The sequence below is a fragment of the Cibotium barometz genome, chromosome 24 (genome assembly GCF_041138505.1).
Source record: "Cibotium barometz isolate CiBa-2024 chromosome 24, ASM4113850v1, whole genome shotgun sequence".
Classification (NCBI taxonomy): Eukaryota; Viridiplantae; Streptophyta; class Polypodiopsida; order Cyatheales; family Cibotiaceae; genus Cibotium; species Cibotium barometz.
In genome coordinates this window covers 26,124,659-26,149,161 of record NC_141069.1, presented here as the reverse complement: position 1 = coordinate 26,149,161, position 24,503 = coordinate 26,124,659, and the positions used below count along the sequence as shown (strand labels likewise).

Here is a 24,503-nt window from a genome sequence, read left to right as displayed (position 1 = left end):
TAGTGTCCAACTGAATGAGGTCCTGTCTGATGACTCTACTAATCTCAGAATGTGTCAAGGTGAGAGGGTGCCTCCAGAGAGTACTGGAAGGGTGGAAGTCTGTCTAAACTGAACCCATGGAGGTCAAACCAGGATGCTATCTGCGCATACCAACATGAAGTGTCTCCCTCCATGGCTAGCTGATGAGAGGACTCTAAAGCAAGTCGTGCATACCGGAGTCGGGGAAGCTCCCAGGTGCTATGAATGAAGGACACTGATCTGACAAGAGCCTCGATTACGATCAGTGGTGCTCCCCTCTATCCCCTCGCGTCCCAATATAATCAGAGATCTCATCAATGTATAGTCCAAATAGAGTCGGAGAGAGCGGGCAGCCTGTTTCACCCCTATAGTGGAGTGTATTGGCTGGGAGAGATCCTCTGAAGTCCGCACATGCTCAACTACTGGCTCATAAAGTGTCATAATACCCCAAATGAGCTCACATGGAACCCCCAAGTCTTGCAGCCTGCGCATCAGTCTAGCTCTGGTGGGCACTGTGTCAAAGGCCTTGCGGAAATCCACAAAGCCACAGTAGATCCTCCTCCCATGTGCTCTGCCCTCCTCAATGATAGCCCTGAGGGTAAAGATATGATCCAAAGTAGAGAATCTCCTCCTGAAACCGGCTTGTCCCTGAGCTCGGACCCTTGTCTCTCTGCCCATCTGCTCAACTCCTGTTAAAGAATAGAGGCTTGGCCAGCGAGTGACCAATCATAATGGTGCAATAGTTAGTCGGCAGGCTCAGATCTCCAGACTTGAGTACCGGCACAATCGTGGAAGAACTCCAAGTCCAAGGAAACTCCTCACACATGGCTCTATTAAACATGAGAGCTAGCAAGTCTGCAATCATATCTCTAGCATGTATGAAGTGCTCGGCTACAATGCCCTCATGATCTTGTGCCCTCCTTGTATGCAATCTGTTGATGGCCTTCCCCACCATCTCTGTTGTGAAGAAGGTAGAAGTGGGTGGACAAGGCTCTGGAGGGTTCGGTAGTGGTGGCTGATTTGGTACTGTGTAGAGGGAGGCTACACACTCGCCCCATGTATCTAGAGAGGTAATGGCGGAGGCAGGGGGTGCTCTCTAAGCAATCTCCAGGCCTCCCCAGAATCCTGACTCAAAAACAGCTGATACATGTCTCTCTCCAGCCGAGCTAAGAATGCTCTCTTCTTCTGCCGAATGAGGCATTGGAAGATGATGCGTGACTGTCTATATGTAGTAACACATGTGGCCACCTCTTTCTGTAGCCGGACTCTAGTCATCATCATACCAACTATTCTGGGGCATGCTCCTAGGACGTGGTCGTATTGTGGGCTGTGTGTGTGGGAAGGCCGTCGCTGCAGTTGTATGTAAAGCCTCTGCCAGGATCTGTGCGAGCTCTGCGAATGGCCTCTGTGGATCCTCTGCACTCAACAAGCTGTAGATCTCTGCAGTATATACTCCATCAGTCTTTCTATAGAAGGTATATCTCGGGTGATAGGACTTCCCAACCTGGCGGGTACTGTAGTGGAAATCCACCGTAAAGGAGACAAGTGCATGATCCACCGTAACTCCGATGGGCCTGGGGCCAATCGCAAAATCCTGGATACTCGGGATAAAGGTTGGCGAGGCTAAAACATAATCCATTGTGCTGGCCCCATGTCCGTGTGGAAAGCAAGTAAAGCCACTGGCAGGTGGATACCTCTCTAGGCCATTTAGAATAAATACCTCTATGCCCTGCATAAAGCGTGGAGCTGCGAGAACCCCCTTGTGAACTTCCTTGCTACGTGCGCCCCCCTCTCGTTGCCGCCTTCTCTTGCCCGCTCCTCCTTTCGCCTGTGCACCCTTCTCCCCCCCTTCCCGACGGCGCCCCCCCCCCCTGTCGGCCTTATTTTCTCTCACATGCTGCCCCCCCCCTCTTCGCCTGCCCTTGCTTCCCTCCCCCGCAGCCTCTTTGCTGCCCCCCCTGAAACCGGCCTCTGATAGAAAACCAGAGTGCGGTAGGAGCAATCACCCGTCCACTTGTAGTCTAGATGAAGTACAAAACACAGATTGGAGCTAGAGTGCCCAAATCTGAATACACAGCGACACCTGTTGGCCCCAAAGCTTGGCGCCCCTTGCGGTATTTCTTTATTCAATTAAAATAATATGTATGGCTGAGTACAACACAAAAACCAGCCAAGAGTTTACACCTGTAAGTCCAATCTGACTGCCCACAAATCCTTCTCAGCACAGAGGATCTATGCACACAGATCTGTGTCTTCAAACAACACACTGTGCCTCCCTCTGATCAGCCAAGTTCACAAAGCAGGCCAGCCATGGGCATACATCTGGCATAACTCAAGAGCTTGATACATCTTCTCAGCTCAAACATACATATGCTGTTCAATCCCTGTCTTAATCCCTTGTCAATCTGCCATACTCCTCTCACAAGGAGCCAGATAACACATACCTGTAGCAGACATCAAGCAACAGAAAGAGAGATAGATGAACGGAGTCAAGGCTTACCAAGTTCAGCTCGTGAAACAACTCTGGAGGAAGCAACAGCACTAATCTGTGCCTGCAGGCACTTGAATCCACAACCCTGCTTCACACGTGTGCTTGCACTTGCCTGTATCCTCCTCCTGATGCTCACTTCTATGCTGTCCTTGTAAAGTACAGATCTGAAAATCAGCACAGTACCCGTCTGTACCGCCTCGGGATACGTGCCAGGCGTTGTACTTGCATAAACAGCCTGCTGTCCACTTCTGTACCAGCCTCAATCAGCATGCACAGGTCTGTCCAGCACCCAGAAAAGCGCCGTCTGCACCTGTATGTGCTGTATCTGACTGTCCGTACACTGTACGGCAGTCGTACAGGGTGTACTTGCTGGAAAACACACCACACAGCCTGAACAGAGCTTCTGCGCAGCCACCAGCAGCTGTCCTGTGCGCCGCCAGCAACAGAGAAGAGAGAGAGAGAGAGAGAGAGAGTGTCCAGCTCTGGCCGTACAGTGCTGTACGGCTGGTTCCACTCAGAAAAACAGCAGCACAACTGATCTTCAGCAGTCGCCTCCCCTTCCTGTGCTTTTCCACGCTAGTTCCTCATGCGCATGAGGGAAAGCTCCCCTTTTACTACACGATTCCCAAAAAGGGAAGAGAGAGAGAGAAGAGAGAGAAAACCTCCTTCCCAATTTAATCCCTAGGGCCCCAACTTAATAAGTTCCTAGGACCACTAAGGCCTAGGGGCAAACTTCAATAAACATTCAAACTTAATGTTTTAATGTTCCCCCTTCACACCTAGGGTTGTCCACACATCTTAAACACTGTCCGGGCACCCCCCATGTGAATCATAAAATATTCTGACCCTGCAACCACCATGCCCACACTTGTCCTGCTCCATTTTACAGGGCCATGACATACCCCCCTCTTGAAAGATGGCAAGCGTCCTCGATTGCATTCTGGTGATGCATCAAAAGATCCAAAGTGAAATATACAATATGGCAAGATCAGCGTCCCAATCTCTCTGAGCCATACACATGTATCAATATTCACTGCAAACCAATGGCATAGTAATAGTCCAAGTTGTATACCACTGTGAACCATACATATCCACAAAAATCTCCATGTGACTAGTACACATATATCATAGAAGTCCCATAAACAGATGTACTGTCAGCCTCAGTACCTTCGGATGAGATAAAATCTGCACCAAGCGACCTCTAGATGTCATCTGAGCCTGTCTGTATCAAGGGAGTGGAGGTGCTACCCCCCTCTTGAGCATCAGGTAATGCTCCAGACCCATGCTCTGCTGAACCTGAATGAGCCACAATAAGAGTCGGCTCTAACTCAAAGGCATCGAGATAAAGCTGCAAAACCTGAGGTGAATCTGTTAAGTCACCTTCCTCCATCCACTTCGCATCCATCGGTGAATAGTTCTTGAACTTCACAAGATAGCGACGGGAAACTTTTCCTCGTACCTTCCTTTCTTTATGTGCCAGTATCTGCTCTGGAATCAGAACCTCATCAAGTTCCTCAACTTCCGGTTGAGCCTCATCTGATACATCCTCAGGCACATCCCCACGGAAAGGTCTAAGAAGACTCACGTGAAAAGCATTGTGAATCCTCCAGTGATCTGGTAACTTCAAACGATAGGTTACCTCACCAATCTTTTCCAAAACCTGAAAAGGCCCATAATATCGCATGCTCAACTTAGGGAATAAGCGCTCTTTACCCTTCATCTTCTTGAGTCTAGCCTTTTCAAAACGCAAAAGAACCCAATCACCCAATGCAAACTGTAAATCACGTCTGTGACGGTCTGCGGCTTTCTTTTGCTTCTGCTGAGTTTTCTGGAGGGCCAACTTAACTCTCCGATAAGCTTCATCCAAGCTCTCCACATACTGATCAGCCTCAAAGATCTTATCCTTTGTATGCAAAATGGGTGGTACCTTCTTCCCTCCTTCTACAATCTCAAAAGGCGCCTTGCCTGTCGAGCTATGCACAGTGTTGTTATATGCAAACTCCACCAGAGGAAGATACTTTTCCCATTGTTGCTTGTGCTCTGACACATAACACTTGAGAAGATCTAACACTGTAGAGTTAGCCTCTTCTGACTGACCATCTGTCTGTGGATGAAATGACGATGAAAACTTGAGAGTTGTACCCATGTTGTCAAACAACCCTCTCCAAAACAAACTCGTCATCCGTGGATCACGGTCACTAATGATAGACGTAGGCAAGCCATGATACTTGAAGATGTTCGCCATGAACAACTTCACCATATGATCCACTTTAATTGTCTTCCTCACGGGAATGAAATGAGCCTGCTTACTGAACCTGCATATGATAGTCCAGATGCCATCATTTCCCGTTTGTGTCCGTGGAAGATCAAATACAAAATCCATGGCAATGCTCTCCCAAGGTCTATCCGGAATAGGTAAAGGCTGTAATAACCCTGGTGTCTTCTGACGGTCAAACTTTACCTTCTGACATACAATGCATTGCCTCACAAAAGCATCAACATCTCTTCTCAAGGTTGGCCAATAAAAGAAAGTCTCCACTGCTTTGACCGTGGCGTCAATACCTCTATGACCTGCATACGGTGGAGCATGACTTTCAATCATAACCTTGAGTCGCAATGGCCTGGTAACACACAGTCTGCCATGCATCAATAAAAACCCATCTCTGAGAGTGTAATGCTCATGCCGCTGACCCTCAGACATCTGATCATACAACTTTTCAAAATCCTCATCATGGGCATACTGCTCTTTCATTTCATCAAGCTCATGGTGATAAGCAAGTGAAACTGCAGAGACCTATGGCTTGCGTGACAAAGCATCTGCCACTACATTCTTTTTGCCTTCCACATGCACAATCTGGAAGTGAAACATTGACAAAAAGTTTGCCCAACGCATATGCTTCTCTGAAAGCTTAGTCTGCGTGAGGAAGTAACGCAAAGTCTGATGATCTGTCTGCACAGTGAAATCAGCCCCAAGCAAGTAGTGTTTCCATGTAGAAAGAGCGTGAATTACAGCCAACATCTCTTTCTCATACACCTGCAAATGCTTCTCGGCATCTTGCAAAACTCTACTCTCATAGGCTATCACATGTCCCTCTTGCATGAGAACTGCACCAATGCTACTTCCACATGCATCACACTGGACAACAAAAGCCTTTCGGAGGTCCGGTAACACCAATACTGGGTCCGAAGTAAGCTTTTTCTTTGAGCTTTTTGAATGCTGTAATTTCCCGATCAGCCCATCTAAACGGAGTTGCTTTCTTCGTCAAAGCATGAAGAGGCGAAGCAATTTCAGCAAAGTGCCGTATGTAACGCCTGTAATAGGAACACAATCCTAGAAAGCTGCGTACATCATGCACGGTCCTCAAAGCTAGCCAATTAAGTATTGCTTCCACCTTGGCTGGATCCATACGGACTCCATGACCAGACACAATATGCCCCAAGAAATGTATCTCCTGCAAGAAAAACTCACTCTTCTTGCCATTAACCACCAATCTATGGTTTCTGAGTTCTGCAAACACAATGGCCAAATGCCTTCTATGCTCTTCCTCAGTTCGTGAATGCACAATCATATCATCAAAGAATGTGCCCACAAACTCTCTATGAGGCCTGAAAATCCTGTCCATCATTCTGTTAAATGTGGCAGGCGCATTCGTCAAACCAAAGGGCATAACCAAGAACTCATACAACCCAAACGTGGGTTCGGAATGCTGTCTTATGCACATCCTCGGGTCTAATGCGTATCTGATGATACCCGCTTTTCAAGTCAATACGACTAAAAACTGTGGAGCCCTGTAAGCGGTCCAATATGTCATCGATCCTCGGTATGGGGAATCGATTCTTGATGGTATTCTTGTTCAGCGCCCTGTAATCAATACACATGCGCCAAGAACCATCCTTCTTCTGCACTAAGAGCACAGGTGAGCAAAAGGGTGATGAGCTAGGCTGAATCAACCCCTTATTCAATAGCTCCTGTACCTGACTCATAATCTCTTCTTGTTGGGCTGCACTAACACGATACGGCGGTCCTATTCGGTGGAGTACTACTAGGAATCAGATCTATAGCATGATCTTCTGGCCTCTCAGGAGGTAATTCTCCTGGCAATGACTCGGAAAAACAGTCTTGAAACCCACTTAAGAAATCAGCCCTGTCCTTATCTAACATTGACAAATTAGACTTAGACTCATCATCCTGTGCATCCTTTACATAAATCAAGTACGCGGAAAGATGCTTTTTCATTACTGATGAAATCGCCGAAGCGGATACAATTGGAACAGATTCCCCTTTGAGTTTTACATCCAATACATGCTCTTTCCCTCTATGAGTCAGAGTAATTTTCCTATTGTAAGTATCCACCACCGCATGTACCCTGTGGCACCATGGCATCCCCAACAAAACATCACAGCCATCCAAAGGCATGATGAAGAACTCTTCGCTGTCCACATAACCCTGCAAATGAAGCCGTAGCTTCCCAATGATAGGAGTAACGGGTTCTGCATACCCTGGACAAGCCATATTTGCCTCATGTAACGGCCCCATCTCCTCTGCGCGAATCCCCAATCGGCCAGCCAAATCTGGTGAAATGAAGTTGGCTCTAGCACCTGTGTCAAAGAAGATCAAAGCATTCTGATCTCTCACTTTGCCCCATGCCCTGCACAACTCTGTAGCTTCACCACCTAGCTGCTCACCCACAAGATCAGGAACTAAGCCTGCAGAAGGCTTTGGTTTCTTTGGCTTGGGCTCTCCTTTATTGTCAGGGTCCTTCTTGGACGTTCTCTTGGGACAATTGAATGACATATGCCCCTCTTCAGTACAGTAAAAACACTTTTGAGCATCTCTCAAAGCCTGTCTTTCCTCAGAAGTCCTTTTGGGCATTGGCAACTTCTTATACTTTGTCTCTGAAGACCCTTTAGTATCACGAGAAGCATGCCCAAATTTTTCAGCTTTCTTGCCCAACTTCTTACTGCCTTTAAATCCAGATGAACCACCTGTGAGTAACGCATTAGCTGTCATAGCATTTTCAATCATCTGTGACATGTTCGTTACTCTTGTCTTTATACAATAATCTCGTACCTCCTTGGGCAGCCCACAACAATACTTCTCTACCTGCTCAGATAATGGCACGGCACGATAAGAAGTCACTGGGAGTAGAGCTTCCCAAAACTTCTTGTTATAATCCTCCAAACTATCACACTTTGAAGCATCCAGCTTGTGCCATGCGGTCATAACATCCACCTCAAATGTAGATGTGAGCCATACGGAAGAGAAAACCTGTTTGAATTGGACCCATGTGGTGGGTGCTATGCCCTGCAAAAGAAGAGTAGACCACCACTGCAAAGCATTGCCCTTGAGAAAAGTGGCAGCTTTCCTCACCTTTGAGGACTCTGTGTAATTCCCACCAGAAAAAGCAGCATCAAACTGCTGTAAAAAGGTAAGTGCCTTCAATTTATCCTTGGCCCCACTGAAAGTGTCAAACTTCACTGCAGCTCCCCCTTCCTTGTAATCCTTCGCCTTGCCCATAGGCGTTAGATTATCATATGGAAGTGGTTTCGTAAGATTGCTGCCCCCAACATTCATACCCATCATCGGGTCAACATTTCCCATTCCAACACCAGGCATACCATACATCCCAGCCATGTTTCCATACATTCCATGCTGCATACCTGGCTGCATGCCACCAAACATATTGCCTTGCATCCCAGGTTGCATGCTTCCAAACACATTTCCTTGCATACCGGACTGCATACCACCATACATATTCCCTTGCATGCCAGGCTGAAAATTGGCTCCAAAAGGCCCATACATACCCATGCCTCCCTGAGGATAACCCCCAGTCATGGATTGAAACACTGAGCCACCACCAAAGTACCCTGGATGCATGTTCTGCTGAGGAATAGGTGGCTGTCCATAGAAGGAACTCTGTGGGTTAGCACCAAAAGCATGCTGCATGTTCGGAAACTGTGCAGGAGATGGATCCTGTGGAGTGGTACCACTATGACCTTGAGAAAGATTCTTCGAACGAACCTTCTTCTTCTTTTTCTGGGGCTCTGTGCGGGGCTCTGAACGAGATCTCAAAAATTCAGCAAATCTCTCACTCTGTGTGAGCTGCATGAAAGTATCCATAACACTAGCCAAGCGATCTTTGAACCGAGCATCATCATCCTCTTTACCATGCACATCTTCTGGCTGTGTTACATCCTCATAGGGCTCAACATCTGCAGCCTGTTCTCCTGCAAAAATATCCTCAGATACATCTCTTTCAGGAGAAGTCTCTTGCTCTTCTTCTTCTTGATAGAAGTACTCTTCCTCTGTATCAGACATGGTTGCTGAATTTTCAGCGATGACTTTCTCCAAAGCAACCACGAGCTCACCCCCTTCAGAAAGTTGATGATTGGTCCCGGCAACGGAACCTTGAAACCGGCCTCTGATAGAAAACCAGAGTGCGGTAGGAGCAATCACCCGTCCACTTGTAGTCTAGATGAAGTACAAAACACAGATTGGAGCTAGAGTGCCCAAATCTGAATACACAGCGACACCTGTTGGCCCCAAAGCTTGGCGCCCCTTGCGGTATTTCTTTATTCAATTAAAATAATATGTATGGCTGAGTACAACACAAAAACCAGCCAAGAGTTTACACCTGTAAGTCCAATCTGACTGCCCACAAATCCTTCTCAGCACAGAGGATCTATGCACACAGATCTGTGTCTTCAAACAACACACTGTGCCTCCCTCTGATCAGCCAAGTTCACAAAGCAGGCCAGCCATGGGCATACATCTGGCATAACTCAAGAGCTTGATACATCTTCTCAGCTCAAACATACATATGCTGTTCAATCCCTGTCTTAATCCCTTGTCAATCTGCCATACTCCTCCTCTCACAAGGAGCCAGATAACACATACCTGTAGCAGACATCAAGCAACAGAAAGAGAGATAGATGAACGGAGTCAAGGCTTACCAAGTTCAGCTCGTGAAACAACTCTGGAGGAAGCAACAGCACTAATCTGTGCCTGCAGGCACTTGAATGCACAACCCTGCTTCACACGTGTGCTTGTGTATCCTCCTCCTGATGCTCACTCCTATGCTGTCCTTGTAAAGTACAGATCTGAAAATCAGCACAGTACCCGTCTGTACCGCCTCGGGATACGTCCCAGGCGTTGTACTTGCATAAACAGCCTGCTGTCCACTTCTGTACCAGCCTCAATCAGCATGCACAGGTCTGTCCAGCACCCAGAAAAGCGCCGTCTGCACCTGTATGTGCTGTATCTGACTGTCCGTACACTGTACGGCAGTCGTACAGGGTGTACTTGCTGGAAAACACACTACACAGCCTGAACAGAGCTTCTGCGCAGCCACCAGCGGCTGTCCTGTGCGCCGCCAGCAACAGAGAAGAGAGAGAGAGAGAGAGAGAGAGTGTCCAGCTCTGGCCGTACAGTGCTGTACGGCTGGTTCCACTCAGAAAAACAGCAGCACAACTGATCTTCAGCAGTCGCCTCCCCTTCCTGTGCTTTTCCACGCTAGTTCCTCATGCGCATGAGGGAAAGCTCCCCTTTTACTACACGATTCCCAAAAAGGGAAGAGAGAGAGAGAAGAGAGAGAAAACCTCCTTCCCAATTTAATCCCTAGGGCCCCAACTTAATAAGTTCCTAGGACCACTAAGGCCTAGGGGCAAACTTCAATAAACATTCAAACTTAATGTTTTAATGTTCCCCCTTCACACCTAGGGTTGTCCACACATCTTAAACACTGTCCGGGCACCCCCCATGTGAATCATAAAATATTCTGACCCTGCAACCACCATGCCCACACTTGTCCTGCTCCATTTTCACAGGGCCCTGACACCCCCCCCCCCGCGGGTCTCCCTTTGGCTCCGATTCTCCACCCCTTCCGTATCTGGCAGTTTCGTTAGTTCTTGGGAATTTTTTCATTTGGCAAGCCTCGGCCCCTTGTGGTCTTACCCCTCATGAGGACTCCATGGCAGCCGCTCCGTCGTCCCCGACCGAGGCCATCATCCATCCCTTGCCTATCTTTCTCAAAAGCGGACCTCTAGCTCCTTGCTAAGACAGTTGCATCCCTAGAGGCTTCCACTCTGGTGTGCAAGATTGTTGGTAGCCGCCCAGCGCGCGGACAATTCAAAGATCTTCTACAGGCTAGCCTCCTTGGAGCGCTTGTAAAGATCATAGACATTCATCCTTTGGGACGCGACTACTACCAGGTTGAGTTTGACTCGCTAGCGGCTTTAGATAGAGTCATGTAGCTGAGCCCCGTCGCTTGCGTACGTCCGAGGCTGGTGGCAGCACGGCTTCGACCCCGCATCCGACCCACTGGTTGGCATTTCCAACTTTCCCGTGATAATTTGCTTCCCAGGCCTCAGGAAGGAATACCTTCCTCTTCTCTCGGTGATTGGTCGAGCCATTGGGAGAGTGATGGACCCACAACCAGGTTCTCATTCAGGGAGCCTGAGGTGATAGATTCCTCCTTTCTTGCTCGGTTCGGCAAGGTTGTCCTTTGGCACCTTACCTCTTCCTATTTGTCGCCGAGGAGACGGGGGGTGTGGACTTGGTGTGATCCTACTGACCGGGAGGAGACATTGGATACCCCGTTCTTCGCATACATCGCGCGGTTAGGCTGCAAGATTCAAACGCCCGAGGTTGAGGGCACCCCGACAGTTGCAGAGGTATGTCTGTATCTAGCCCTTTGTGGTTGTATTTAGCCCTTCAAGGTTGGTTTTTTGTTAACTAATAGAAGGATCTTTTTCTCGGAAAAAAAAGGTGGTGCATGTGATTCTGCAATCACTTTTTGTCTCAAATACACATAACCGTGTATCCACCATCAAATAAAGAGGGATAACTGTTTGACCATCCTCTAGCTTGCACATAATCCCACCAAAGTCCTCATCATGCACACAGTGATCTCTCATGGAATCCAACTCTCTATGATAGGCAGTGGTCACTGAATGTACTTGTGGTCTCCTAGGTAGAGCATATGCAATCACATTCTTCTTTCCAGGTGTATGGATAATCTAGAAATTAAACATTGACAAAAAGTTTGCCCACCTCATATGCTTCTCGGAAAGCTTAGTTTGGGTCAGAAAATATCTCAATATTTGATGATCCATCTTCACCATGAAATCAGCCCCAAGCAAATAATGCTTCCATGAAGTAAGAGTAAGAATCACGGCTAGAAGTTTTTCTCATAAATCTGCAAGTGTTTCTTGGCATGTTGCAACCTTTGGCTCTCGAAGGCAACCACATGCCATTCTTGTTGCAAAAATGTCCCTATGCAATCCCCATTTGCATCACATTCCACCACAAAAGGTTTCACTAGGTCTGGAATGACTAATACCGGTCCAGTAGTAAGCTGCTCCTTAAATAGGTTGAAGGCATGTCTTTGACACTCACCCCATCTAAACACTACTATCTTCTTGGTTAGATCATACAATGGAGTGGCAATGGTGGCAAAGTTTCTAATGAACCTCCTGTAATGGGAGCATTATCCCAAGAAACTGTGCACCTCATGTATGGATTTCAATTTTTGCCCAATTTTTGATGGCCTCGAGCATTGCCGGATCCATCCGCACTCCTTCCTTAGACACACTGTGTCCAAGGTAACGTATGTCTTCTAAGAAAAACTCACTCTTCTTTCCATTGATGAGCAACTTGTGCTTCTGCAACTCTTGAAATAACTTAGCTAAATGCTTTCTGTGTTCCTCTTTGGTCTTGGAAGACACAATGATGTCATCAAAGAAGGTGCCTGCATGCTTCCGATGTGGTCTAAAGATCCGATCCATCATGCGGTTGAAGGTAGCTGCTCCTCTGGTTGCTCAAGAGGCAACTCTCCTGGAATAACATCCGTGAAGCAATCCTTGTATCCCTCTAGAAACTGTAGTCTCTCACTCTCAAGAGAGTTCAGATCTTTCATTGAGTCTTCACGCTTATCCTTTACAAAGATCATATACGCGAAGATGGAAGACTTTATTGCTTTGGAAATAGATACATGAGATACAATAGGGATGGTATCTTCCTTCTTCTTTGCTACAATAGTGATATCCTTATTCTTATGCTTAAAAGAAATGGTCCTCTTGGGAATCTAGATAATAGCTCTCTTCCTATGGAACCATGGCATCCCCAAGATGACATCGAGTGCTTCAAAGGTGAAATATAGAAATCCTCATGGTTCACATAACCGTGGACATGAATCCTCAACTTACCAATCACCATGAATCATTTGTTCCGCATGCAAGGCTGGTCCCATCTCCTCGGGTTTGATACCCAACTTTTTTGCATGCTCTGTGGCTTCCATGTCAAACAACACTAGAGCATTCTTGTCCCGCACTTTGCCCCAAGAGAGGCATAACTCTCTAGCCTTGGGTTTTGAAGTGTTTCCCAATACATCGGGAATCCCATCAACCACTGGCTTTGACTTTTCCTTGGACTTTACTTGCTCTCTGGGTCCCTTACGCGATGATCCAGACATTGGGCCAACGTGTGCCGCTCTTTGCCATATCTAAGGCATTTCCCTTCCTTGTGGTAGACCTCTATTTGCTCATTGGTCCAGTTGTGCATCCTTTGTAGGAGTTTGGAATACCCCTCGGCTTCATAGGCTGAAACCTATTCTTGGAGTCCTTACGCTTCTCAAGTACTGAAGAACTTCGATTTGCAATACTTGTCTTTTTCTTTGGTTCGTCTACCATGTTGACCCTGGCAACAACTGAAGCTAAATGCATCAAATCTTGGATGGTATCATTCGGGCATACATTCACAAAATCTCAAATGTTGTCATGCAAACCGGCTCGATACTTTCTTAACTTAGACTTCTCAGAAATCTCTTTAAAAGGAGTAATCGTGAGATATGCATCCCAAATTTCTTGTTGTAGTGATCAATTGTCTCACCTGTTTCCATCTGCAATCTTTCCCATGCAAGGTGCACATCATCTTCAAACTTGTAAAAATTGACCATAAAACCGCTTCTTGAAGACTTTCCATTTCTTGGGAGATGTTCCCTTAACCATGATTGCACCCCACCATGCATTGGCTGTCTCCGTAAGTTGTAAACTAGCCATTCGAATCTTGGATGACTATGAATAGTTTTCGGAACCAAAAGCAATATCAAATTGGTGGATAAAAGTGAGGGCTTTGTCTGTGTAACGATAAGCTCCATCATATGGTGTAAACCGCACCGTCCTTCCTCCTTTGAACTCCTTAGCTTTGCGCTTAACTTTCTTCCCTTTCTTTACATCCTTATAGTGGGTTGTGATCAAAGACATATCCTGTTCTGTAGCACTTGGTGTGTCACTATTTCATGTTACCAAAAATGTCCAGTCCTCATGGACTACATTAGCAGACTGCTCTGTGTTGTCATTAGAGGTGACAGCTATTGCATTACCTGCATCTTTCTTCTTCTCTTTTGCCATCCGCGCTTTCTACATTCATTTATGTAGTGGCTAGGCATATGGCAATAGTGACATTTGCCCTTCTTTTTGGGCTTTCTGGCATCCCGTTTTTCAAACGTATCACCTCTAGAAGAGGGTTGTCCATGACCAGACTTGTTGAGCTGGTGTCCTCAAGTCTATTGGATAGGTGTCCTCCATGCTTAAAGCTCTTTGCTTTCCCCTTGTCCTTGGCTGAAAATGCCATGTCACCACCACAATTGTTGGATAGATTTTCTCTTGTTTGTTCTTCCTGCAAGACCAACTCTTCAAAAGTGTAAGGTTCAGCACCTCCTCTCGTAGATTGAGAGAGGTGTGAAAGCCCAAATATGAGGGAGGCAAAGAATGCAAAGTATTGGTGACCAGCTGTTTGTCTCGGATAACCTCATCAATGTTCAGCAACCGTTCTTGCAAATCTTTCACTCTGGTGAGGTGATTTGTCATAGAGTCACCCTGATCCATAGAAAGAGTGTCCTATTGCCTCTTCAAGTAGGCAACCCTCGCCTCGTTGTGTACCTGATACATTGCTTCCAAAGTGTCCATGCAAGCTTTGTTGTCTTGCAGGACCGAATGTGTGGAATGATAGACCTTTTGACAGAAAGTGCTATCAAGGATATGGCCTATGCATCCCTGGAATCCCATCTTCTCTGCTCTTGTGTAGTGTTCTACCTCAGCTCGTGGAGCTCTTTGAGCATATCCCCTCTGAGGTGTTTTTGGTTGCAAGGTAAGTGGGCGTGTGTCATCACCATACACAATGCCCAAAAGCCCTTTGGCTACCAGCATATTCGGAATCATGAAACTCCATAGGGAGTAATTTGATCCATCTAGCTTATCCTCCTGGGATAGCACACCAAATACATCTGTAGCATTTTGAGCCATGCTGTCAAAATCCACACTTAAATACTTGCAGGCAAGCCAAGAAGCACTTGGTGCATTGCCAGGCAACCCAATGTTCCTGTGCAAATTTTTTGCCTGCAAAAATGCAACCTCAAGCAAGAGTATTCTTGCAGATTCTCTGTAGCATCCAGAAAAACACTCAATGTGTGTAATATTTTTCAAATGTCTGCACTGTAACCTTGACACATGCTCCGAACAGAAAAGCTCCAATTTTTGCATACAAATTTGGCCCCAATTTGTGTTGAATTGCATGAATTTCAGAAAAGCCTCAAAAGTTGTACACAGTTTGATTGAATTGCACAAATTTCAGAAAAGGGCCAAAATTTGTGACTCTGTAGTGTAGTACCTGCAAGCTGAAAGCCTCATAAAATTCATAGATTCAGAGATTCAAAGAGATTCGGACCCGTAGACCCTCGACAGAATCCTGAACAGAGAGCAGCTGGGCGAATTGGGCAAAGGTGTGCGGGTCGGGGAGCTACTTTAGGTGCACGAACTGGATGAAGGCGTGCTGGTCGGGGGGCTACTCCAAGCGTAGGCACGGCAGTTGAGACACCGACGGCAACTCCGACAGTGACGGAGGAGCTGAAGATCACAAGGAAAATGTTCCCTTGCCACTTAAGCCCAAAAGTGGGCCCAGCACGGCCTGTTGAGATTGCAGCACTGTCCACTGGCTAGGCAGCGGTAGCTCTCCTCGCACTACTGCCAATTGCAAGGAAAATGTTCCCTTGCCACGTAAGCCCAAAAGTGGGCTGAGCGCCGCCTGTTGAGATTGCAGCACCGTTCATTGGCTGGGCCGTAGAAATGGGCGGAGGTGGTTCAAAGGGGAAAAAGCACATGGTTAGGTCCTGTTCACATGTAGCACAACCAGAAGTGTGCATTTGCCTTCACGTACTTTGCAGAGAGTAAACTCTCAGCTCCTTTTCATAGCAGGACACATGCTGGTTTTGAAAATTCTAGAGAACATGCACATGCGGCTTGGGTGAGTAGTCTTTATGACACACATGAGCCACTCATGGATGGAAGATGCATTGATTGGACATTAAGACAACCTTTCTCAACGGGACTTGTAGGAGGAAGTTTATGTGAGTCAACCCATTGGTTTTGTGGTGTTTGGCCATGAAGGCAAAGTGTGTAAGCTCTGGAAGGTTCTTTATGGTCTCAAACAAGCTCCCAGAGCTTGGTATGAGAAGATACACTCCTATTTGGTCAGCTAGGATTTCAGAAATAGTCCAATTGAGAGCATCCTTCATGTTAAAGAGGATCATGGGGTTTATGTGGATGACATGCTGCTGATTGGGCATAGTGAGGATGCAGTTTCAGCTTTCAAAGCTGAATTAAAGACCTCATTTGAGATGTGAGATACGGGTCTCTTGCTCTACTATTTGGGCATATAGTTTGTGCAGACAGATGACGGAATTATAATGCTTCAATCCAAGTACATATAGAAGCTCGTGCGTAAGTTTCTACCCTAGTACAACCAAGGCTTAAATTGAGCATGTATGATGTAGGAGAGGCTTATGACATGAGTATGTATAGCCAAGCAGTTGGGTGTCTCATATATTTGTGCAACACAAGGCCATATATTTAGTTTGGTGTTTGGAGGCCAGCAAATTTATGCACAATCCAGGTACTAAGCATTGGCATGTCTTTTGCTATCTTCAAGGCACCTTGGATCGTGGCTTGTTTTATCCCCCATGGGGAGGGGGGGGCTTGCAGTTATATGCTTACAGTGATTCCGACTGGGCTGGAGGCTATGACGCCCGGCAATCAACCAGTGGGAGGTGTTTTTTCTTGGCAACTCATGCATATCTTGGGTGAGTAAGAAACAACCCACTGTTGCCACATCTACGTGTGAGGTTGAGGACATGGCAACCTTCACTTCTATGGTGGATTGTGTATGGCGGTGGAGGTTACTTGCAGATCTTCGTGAGTGTCAGCAGACACCCACTACTATACTCATTGACAGCTAGAGTGCTACGGCTGTGGCACGGAATCCAGTTTTCCATGCACGTACAATGCACATAGAGATACATTTATCACTATGTTAGGGAGAGGCTTCATGCAAGGGAGATCACTTTAACCTTTTGTCTCTACGCAAGATAACATTGCAGATCTGTTTACAAAGGCATTGCCTTGAGAGAAGTTTGAAGCTTTCCAAGCTTTACGCTTACTCTCCTAGAGAGAGAGAGATCTGCATCCTTGTACAGGTTCACATTACCACTACAGGGGGGATTTGAGGGCATATGCTTATATGTAGTGCTGCAAGTGAACTTGCACTAACTCCAAGGGCACTTTTGTCCAACGGGTTTTCCCCCTGGACATTTGGTGTGAAAGGACACCTAGACTAGGTTTTTATTATCACTTGTACTTGTCACTTATCATTATTGTGTGAATATACATGCAAGTACTTCTCCCCCTCTCTCTCTCTCTGACATAAAGCTTGGCCACTCCATTGGATCCGTGTACTAGTCCACATACTCGAGTCTCGTCCCTGCACGTTGATTCCTAGATGTAGCTGTGTACCATAGGCAGACTGCTCTCCGGGGGTTTGGTCTGTCTTTGTATAAAAGATAACATCTCTAATAGAGTATGCCTTGCTGAAATTGCCTGTGCTGGTCAAAGGGTACCGTTGCAATTCCAGACTGCCGTGCATAGGCTATCTTGGTCCCGCAGGCTGCCCATTTCTCCTGGATAATCATTCGTCCATCTTTGTAGACAACCCACTTGTTTTTAGCTCTAGTTGTATGTGTCATGTCTTTGTACATGAAATACCTCGTTTCTTTCAGATAGAGGGGCTTTTCCTTTGTGTCATCTTTCCTGATTCGCCAAGCTCTTTCAATGTGGGCTTTCTTATCCCATAGTTTGTGTGATTAACGTTTGTGCCCATTAATTTTAAGTTCAGTTCTTGGTATTTCTGCATGAAGAGCATCTTGCACGTTACCTTGGCTGGCTGTACTGGCTGCAATGTATATAATAACCCTGTAGATGCCATTTTCATATACTCTTCAAGCTTTGCCTTAACTTTCGCCTTTATCTTCTTGGCATCTTCTTTGGCATTCTAAAGCTCTTCCACAAACTTTTCCAAATCAGCATTTTCTTGTTTCAATGGTTCCATGGCTGAAAAACCTTCATCATTTTGAGCATGCATTTCCTTCCATGTTTTGCACCTCCTTTCCATTTTTTTTCATATTTGCATTATGATTATCTTACATTTCAGCCCTCATGTTGACCAAATCTCGGGCATGCTTTTGTTCCATTTCCTTGCTTACAAATTGCAGTTTTGCATGCCCTCAATGTAGGTAGCTCGTCTTCATTGTGTGTCCTTTCTGCTTACCAATCCCGAAGTTTTCTTACCTCACGGATACTTCTATTGACTGTCCTGTCAATGGGACTCTTATGCTCCTGTTGTGCTTTTATGAGTTCTCTTTTAGCTTTCTTGATCAGCACTCCTTGCAGGCGGCATTATTTCATTGACTGTCCTCTCGATGGTACTCTTATGCTCCTGTTGTGCTTTCATGAGCTCTATTTTACCCTTCTTGATCAGCATTCCTTGCAGGCGGCAATTATTGTGGTGGATACAGAGGGAAACAAAAGTATTCTTTAAAAGTGGTATCAAAACTCAAAAAAAGATGTATGGCTGAGAGCTAACTTTGAAATGGCAGGTCAAAACTTGGTGCCTTTTTTTACAAGTGAACTCACTCAAAATATATACAGGTAATGGCAGTCACTCGTATGAATATATGCCAAAAAGGAATGACAACTCTACCTCGGGGATATGCTTTTGTGTATTTTATAAGTATTTTCCTTTATTATTGGGTCCTTTCCACCCCTGTCGTCTCTCTCGTCTTTGGCTGCTACCTATACATCTGCATCAACTGGTTCCATCTCCATTTTGATGAAGCGTTCTCCTCCTTGCGAATTGGAAACTATAAGTCTTTCACTCGGTTTCACATCACAGTGGCGGGGAACCTTGAAGTGTATACTGTTGCTGTTGATAAGGTTTGTTGAATCTCTACTCTTCTGGAGTTATTTTTTGTAATGCTGTTGTATATTGTTTCATGCCTCCCAGACACAAAATCTGCTCGATGAGGTCCAGCATGGGGGAGCTTCCTCGGAGGCACTCCCATCCACCCTGGAAGGTATGGGATGAGATCTGCCTAGGTGGAATGGATGTACCATGGGGGAGGAAATGCCATCCCTTCAATGGACACCTATGAGTGGACCTGTCAAAGTTGGGAGGTGTGGTCGTAGCCCCCACTGAGCCACGGGCACCTGACTGGCCACACCGTGACAATCATCTGCTGGCAGGATAAATTTGGTGCCATAGCTAGGGGCAGGATCGGTATCCATCATGCAGGCAAGTATTTGATTCTTAAGGGTAAACACTTACATTCTTGTATTGTGACAGGTTCCTAAAGAATGGGTTATGGACCCTGAGTGGGAGGAGGAGGATAGGTTTATGAAGGAAGGCTCCCCATCATACACAAGGAAGCATCCAAGTTCTTGGATTCCGCAATGGCCTTTTCCCGACCCAAATTGCAATGCGCGTGTTGTTGATCACTTTGTCATTGAAAGGATGTAGCAGTACAAGACATGGGAGTGAAGCTTCTCACTATTGGTGCTGCCCCAAGAAGCATATAGGAGCTTAACTCAGTTTTCATTGATAGAGAGAATACACACGGACATATGTGCTTACAAGTGGACATGCCTGCGTCTATGCCTTTGAAGGTCTCGAGGTGAGCGCTATGGATTCTCAGGAAGTAATAAAAAGCTTCTTGTTGTATCGATAAAAAAATTCCTGTGTTTAAATGACCATAATCTTGTGAAAAATAAGGCTTTTTAAGTTAATGATGTTGATACCCTTCTTGGTTTCAAAGGCAGGGCGAAGCCTCAGTATGGAACCCATCGTGTGGCGAAGCTGCTCGGGATGAAACCAAGCTCCTGAGAAAGGTGGTGTAAGTTGCAATAATTATGGTAGGATGATCTATTGAGGCAGTTTGTGGTGTGCACTGAATTACTCATCAGTGGCATTTTATCATTCACCCTTGATAAATGCCTCAAAGTTCGACATAAGGCTCAACCCAATTAGTCCTCCACTGCTCATGCAGGGCTCGGCTGTATCTGATGGATACTTCTGCATTGGGCGTGTCATGAAAAAAACTAAAAGTTGTGTAGGATGTTTATAAATTAATTTATGATGCCCTTGTGGTCTGGGAGTTTCCATGATAAACAATTCACGAAATAAACTTTCAGTTGAACGTGGAGTGCGTGAAAAGGGCAGGCAATCGTTAATGATGTCATTTTAAAGTGATTACATGGTCATTTCTTCTTCTTTTTAGCTATGGTGTTTGCTTTCACTCTTCGTGGGTGATTAGTATAATTTGGTTTATTGAATTCCTTGATCACAATGGGGTTTAAATAGTTTCCATTGCACTTAAGTCTATTCATGATTCTTATAAATCTTAGTCTAATTAGGTTTATTGAATTCCTTGATCACAATGGGGTATAAATAGTTTCCATTGCACTTACTCTATTTATGATTCTTATAAATCTTTCACTAGCATTTCGATTGTTGGACTTGGGACCAAACACATAATTTGCATGAAATGCGTAACTCTGAATTGCTAACATATATCTAAAACTTGTTAACATCTATATAAAACTATTTTTCTCAAAATTGAAAAAAATATTCAATCTTTGCACTTCTATGTTCGAAATCTTGTACCTCCATAAAGTGGCATTGTTTGATGCTATGCAAATAGCTCTTGGTTGTGCTAGTTGTTGCACATATTTCGGACATCTCTGCGCTCTGCTACACATATTTCATACATCTTTGCGCTCCTTGCTGTGCATATTGTCGTTAGTTGCGCCTTCTACATGGTTTCTAATGGCCTGAGCCTCCTTTGCCATCATAGAATGGATGTGTGCCGTACCAAACCTTCTCCTCGTAATGTCCCATAAGTCATGCAATAGCCACCCAAGCCCACATCATGCATTTCTCCAACTCTATTGCAGATGGCAAGAATACAAGGAACGTCAAGAAACAAGTTGTTCTATCTACACGGCAACAACTTGCTTTTATGTAGCACCCAGAGTACATCTCAAGAAAATGGCATGTCGTGATGGTCCTATAGTTCGAGATGATTGGACCAGATTTTGGTTGATGCCAAATGGAGGCTCAACCAATCCATGTAACGGTTGGTGAAGGGTTTTCGAATGGTGTAAAGAGAATGGGAAAATCATTCCTCGAAGTACATGAAAATTGGAGACTCCGATATAATTCCTAGCAGTTCTCACCTTGGCCAAATCCATCTCGAACCAAAGGTTCTTCGGACATATGCACTAGTGTATTGAGAGCGAAAGAAAAAAGGTATGAAACACATGGTCACAGATGTGTCTAGATGAATGAGTGGTTAGTGCCTTTCCTTCCATGTTGCGAGACCATGTAGAGCATCCTTGATGCAAGATTTTGTGACTATATTCTCGTGGATCCAGGAGTTCTTGAAGCACCTTTGGTACGTTGTCATGCATATTGTAATACGCTTTCATTGATTCAATTCTATTATTTTTCTAAATTTGATGTTTTGTGCCCTTCGGACACTAGCCTACCCCATGGTATGACCCATCATCGAGACCTACTAAAGCAGTAGAAACCCATCATCGCCTTGTCCTCGAACACACCACTCATTTGAGCCACACCGTCTCTATCCCAATCGCTCAATAATGCCAAATATATCGAGCCATAGAGGTTGCGTGCCTCCATTAAACCTGTGGGCATAACCATGCGCAACGGTCGCTAGCATGCAGCCAACAATTTAATAATCTTGACTCCCTGTGTGTTAGCGAATTGTACACATGGACACACCTTCTGCTCATTGCCCAGGCACGTCACCTATATATTTCAATACGGGCATTACAATTGCTTTCACTTCTTGTATCTAATTGTACACATGGACACACCTTCTGCTCATTGCCCAGGCACGTCACCTATATATTTCAATACGGGCATTACAATTGCTTTCACTTCTTGTATCTAATGGCTCACACAAGCACATGGACCTACATCTAACAACCCTTGAGGTATATCTCTGAATGGGGCACCATCATGGCGTGTGCAAGTTTGCCCCATGGTATGACCCATTGCCTAGAGAACCCTTGGCCTTTCCGATACGTACAATGAGCTTCCATGCATGTATCCTCTCTAATTCAACACCAACAAAATCTCGCTCTAGCCGACATTTTGCCATGATAAAGTGTAATCTCTAACCATCATGCTATGAGAACTAGAAATAATACCCTGTGGCACCAAGACATTATGATCACCATCTACCCATGGCAATAATCCCATGGAGTCTTGGCCCTCATTCCATCACTCCCAGGGTGCAAACTGCTTTTGCCAACTACCACATGTTGAAGGGTCCACACCACATCCACCAATGGAGGCTTGGCATGTCTAAGTCACCTTTCGTGCCGCCTCGACAAGCTGCTTGGTATTAGGGCTGCCCAAAGGTTTCCATCACTTTGCAATGCATCTGGCTGTAGATCGGTTCCGAACTCAAGCTCAGTCCCAACTGCATGGCATATCCTAGATCATCCACACCATCCACTTCCACAGTAGTTTCACCACCGACTTGGGTGACATGAGGATGTGTTCACCATTAGGAAGGGGGTATGTTAACCACTCGGTTGCGGTTAACATTGGATTGAAGGCAAGTATGCAAAAGTGTTGGCATGGGGCATGGAAGCTACGTGCGAGAATGGGATACAGTGTGCGAGTGCCTTGATATGGGGTTGAGACGGGAGACTTACAAGGAGCTGTCTCTAAGTGGAAGTGGATTTGGGTTTGGTCTTAGTGGGATTTTCTTTTAAGGTTGTGAGTGGTTTTGGTATTGGGCTATCTACACGACGACGTACTTACAAGAAAACCTAGCAACCCTAGCTCTACCCTCTGTGGGGAGTGCTCTAGTGGCCATGGGGAGCCAAAATAAGCTGCAAAAGGAGGGTGAAGAGTTTACTTGCACTTACTGATCGTCAAGAAAAGTAGGGACATTGAGGTTGTGTTGATCGTTAGGTTGTGTTGATCGTTGCTTTGCCAGATTATTGATGACATCTTCTTCTCCCCAGTGGCTTCATGCCGACAGGGGTTTCACCTTGTTATTAGCGTCAGTTTCGGTGTCGGTATGTCAATGTCATTGTCGATGTACCGATGAGTAGGTCTTCTTACCGGGGGGCTTGGAGCTTTGTTGGGTTATGGGCAGTGCATCGAATGTGCCAACGATGCGATGGTGCTTTAAATGTGCCAATGGAATGATGCATGACTGAGTGAGTGCCTTGTGGGCATGCGATGATGTGATAGGGATGCCGGTTGCTCGTGCGCTAGTGTGCGTGCGCACGTGCGTGGTGTGAAAATATGTGAACCTGAGTATGAGGTATGTGTGCATGAGTGAATGTGGGGGAATGGTGCATGTGTGCACGAGTAGTGCATGAAGTGTAAATATGAATGTGAGGGCACATGTCGGTGCAACACGTGTATGAATGTGTGCGTGTGTAGTGTAAATAAGTAGAGTAGTGCGCGTGTGCATGCATGTGTGAGCAAACACGATGTGTGTAAAAATGAGTGAAAATATGGAGAGTCCATGTACGCGAGTGGATGCAAGATTCAAGAGGAGTGCATGTGCGCGTGCGCGTGCGCGTGCACGTGTGTGTGTGCATGTGGATTAAAATGTGTGTGTGCAAGATTCAAGAGTGCGCGTGCGCGTGCGCGTGCACGTGTGTGCATGTGGATTAAAATGTGTGTACGGTGCACACACAGATGTACTGATGCATGTGATGTGCACATGCACATGTGAATGTGAGCATGAAGGTGCAAAGGTGCTTGTGTGTGTAGGTGGGTGCATGAATGAATGGGCTGTAAGTTTATGTGCATGTTAGCAAATTAGTGTATGCACACGTCTGCGTGCATGATGCAAATATGCATATGGGAAAGTGCACACGGTGTGTGTACAAAAGTGTATGCCGACAAGTGTACGTGTGCAAGTGGGAATGTGTGGGGTGCACGTGCATATGCATGCAAATAATGTGCAAAGGTGTGAAAATGCAGGTGCACATGTGAGTGAATGTGCACATATGGGGTGTGTGCATGTAAATAATGTGAGTGAATGTGCACATGTGAGTGAATGTGCACATATGGGGTGTGTGCATGTAAATAATGTGCAAAGGTGTGAAAATGCAGGTGCACATGTGAGTGAATGTGCACACATGGGGGGTGCACAAATGTGGGTCTTCAATGCATGTGCATATGAATATAAATGTGGATTCATGTGGCAAGGGATGTAAGTGTTGCAAATATGTGAATATGTGTGGGAACGTGCATGTGCAGTGGGGGTACGTGTGCACGTTTTTAGTTGGTTTTTGACAATTCTTGATATGTTTTTGGGTTTTTTTTTTATGTTTTTCAAAATCATTTCTAGTGAAATTAGTAACTGTATACTTTAGGAGGGGGGCTATGTTACATATGTACACATAGGCTTCGGATTCGTGTTTACCGTGGGTGGAGAATCATTTGCTTATCCACAATGAAAGGTTAGACGCCACCGTGGTTAGCTTTTCTAGCATGCTTGATTGAGCTTTGTGTTGTCACTTCCAGCTTGTGAGTTGGTGTTGTGGGATGACA

General features: G+C 45.7%; 1 pseudogene across 1 annotated transcript in view; it reads left to right on the top strand.

The window, feature by feature from the left end:
* LOC147625087 (uncharacterized) overlaps window positions 1–20,085 on the top strand; it is a 61,067-nt pseudogene extending 40,982 nt beyond the window's left edge. The window contains exons 15-17 of the transcript XR_015268916.1: window positions 18,545–18,829; window positions 19,239–19,566; window positions 19,708–20,085. The product of XR_015268916.1 is annotated as an uncharacterized LOC147625087 (transcript). The remainder of the gene's footprint in view (window positions 1–18,544; window positions 18,830–19,238; window positions 19,567–19,707) is intronic.
* The last annotated feature ends 4,418 nt before the right edge of the window (window positions 20,086–24,503 follow it).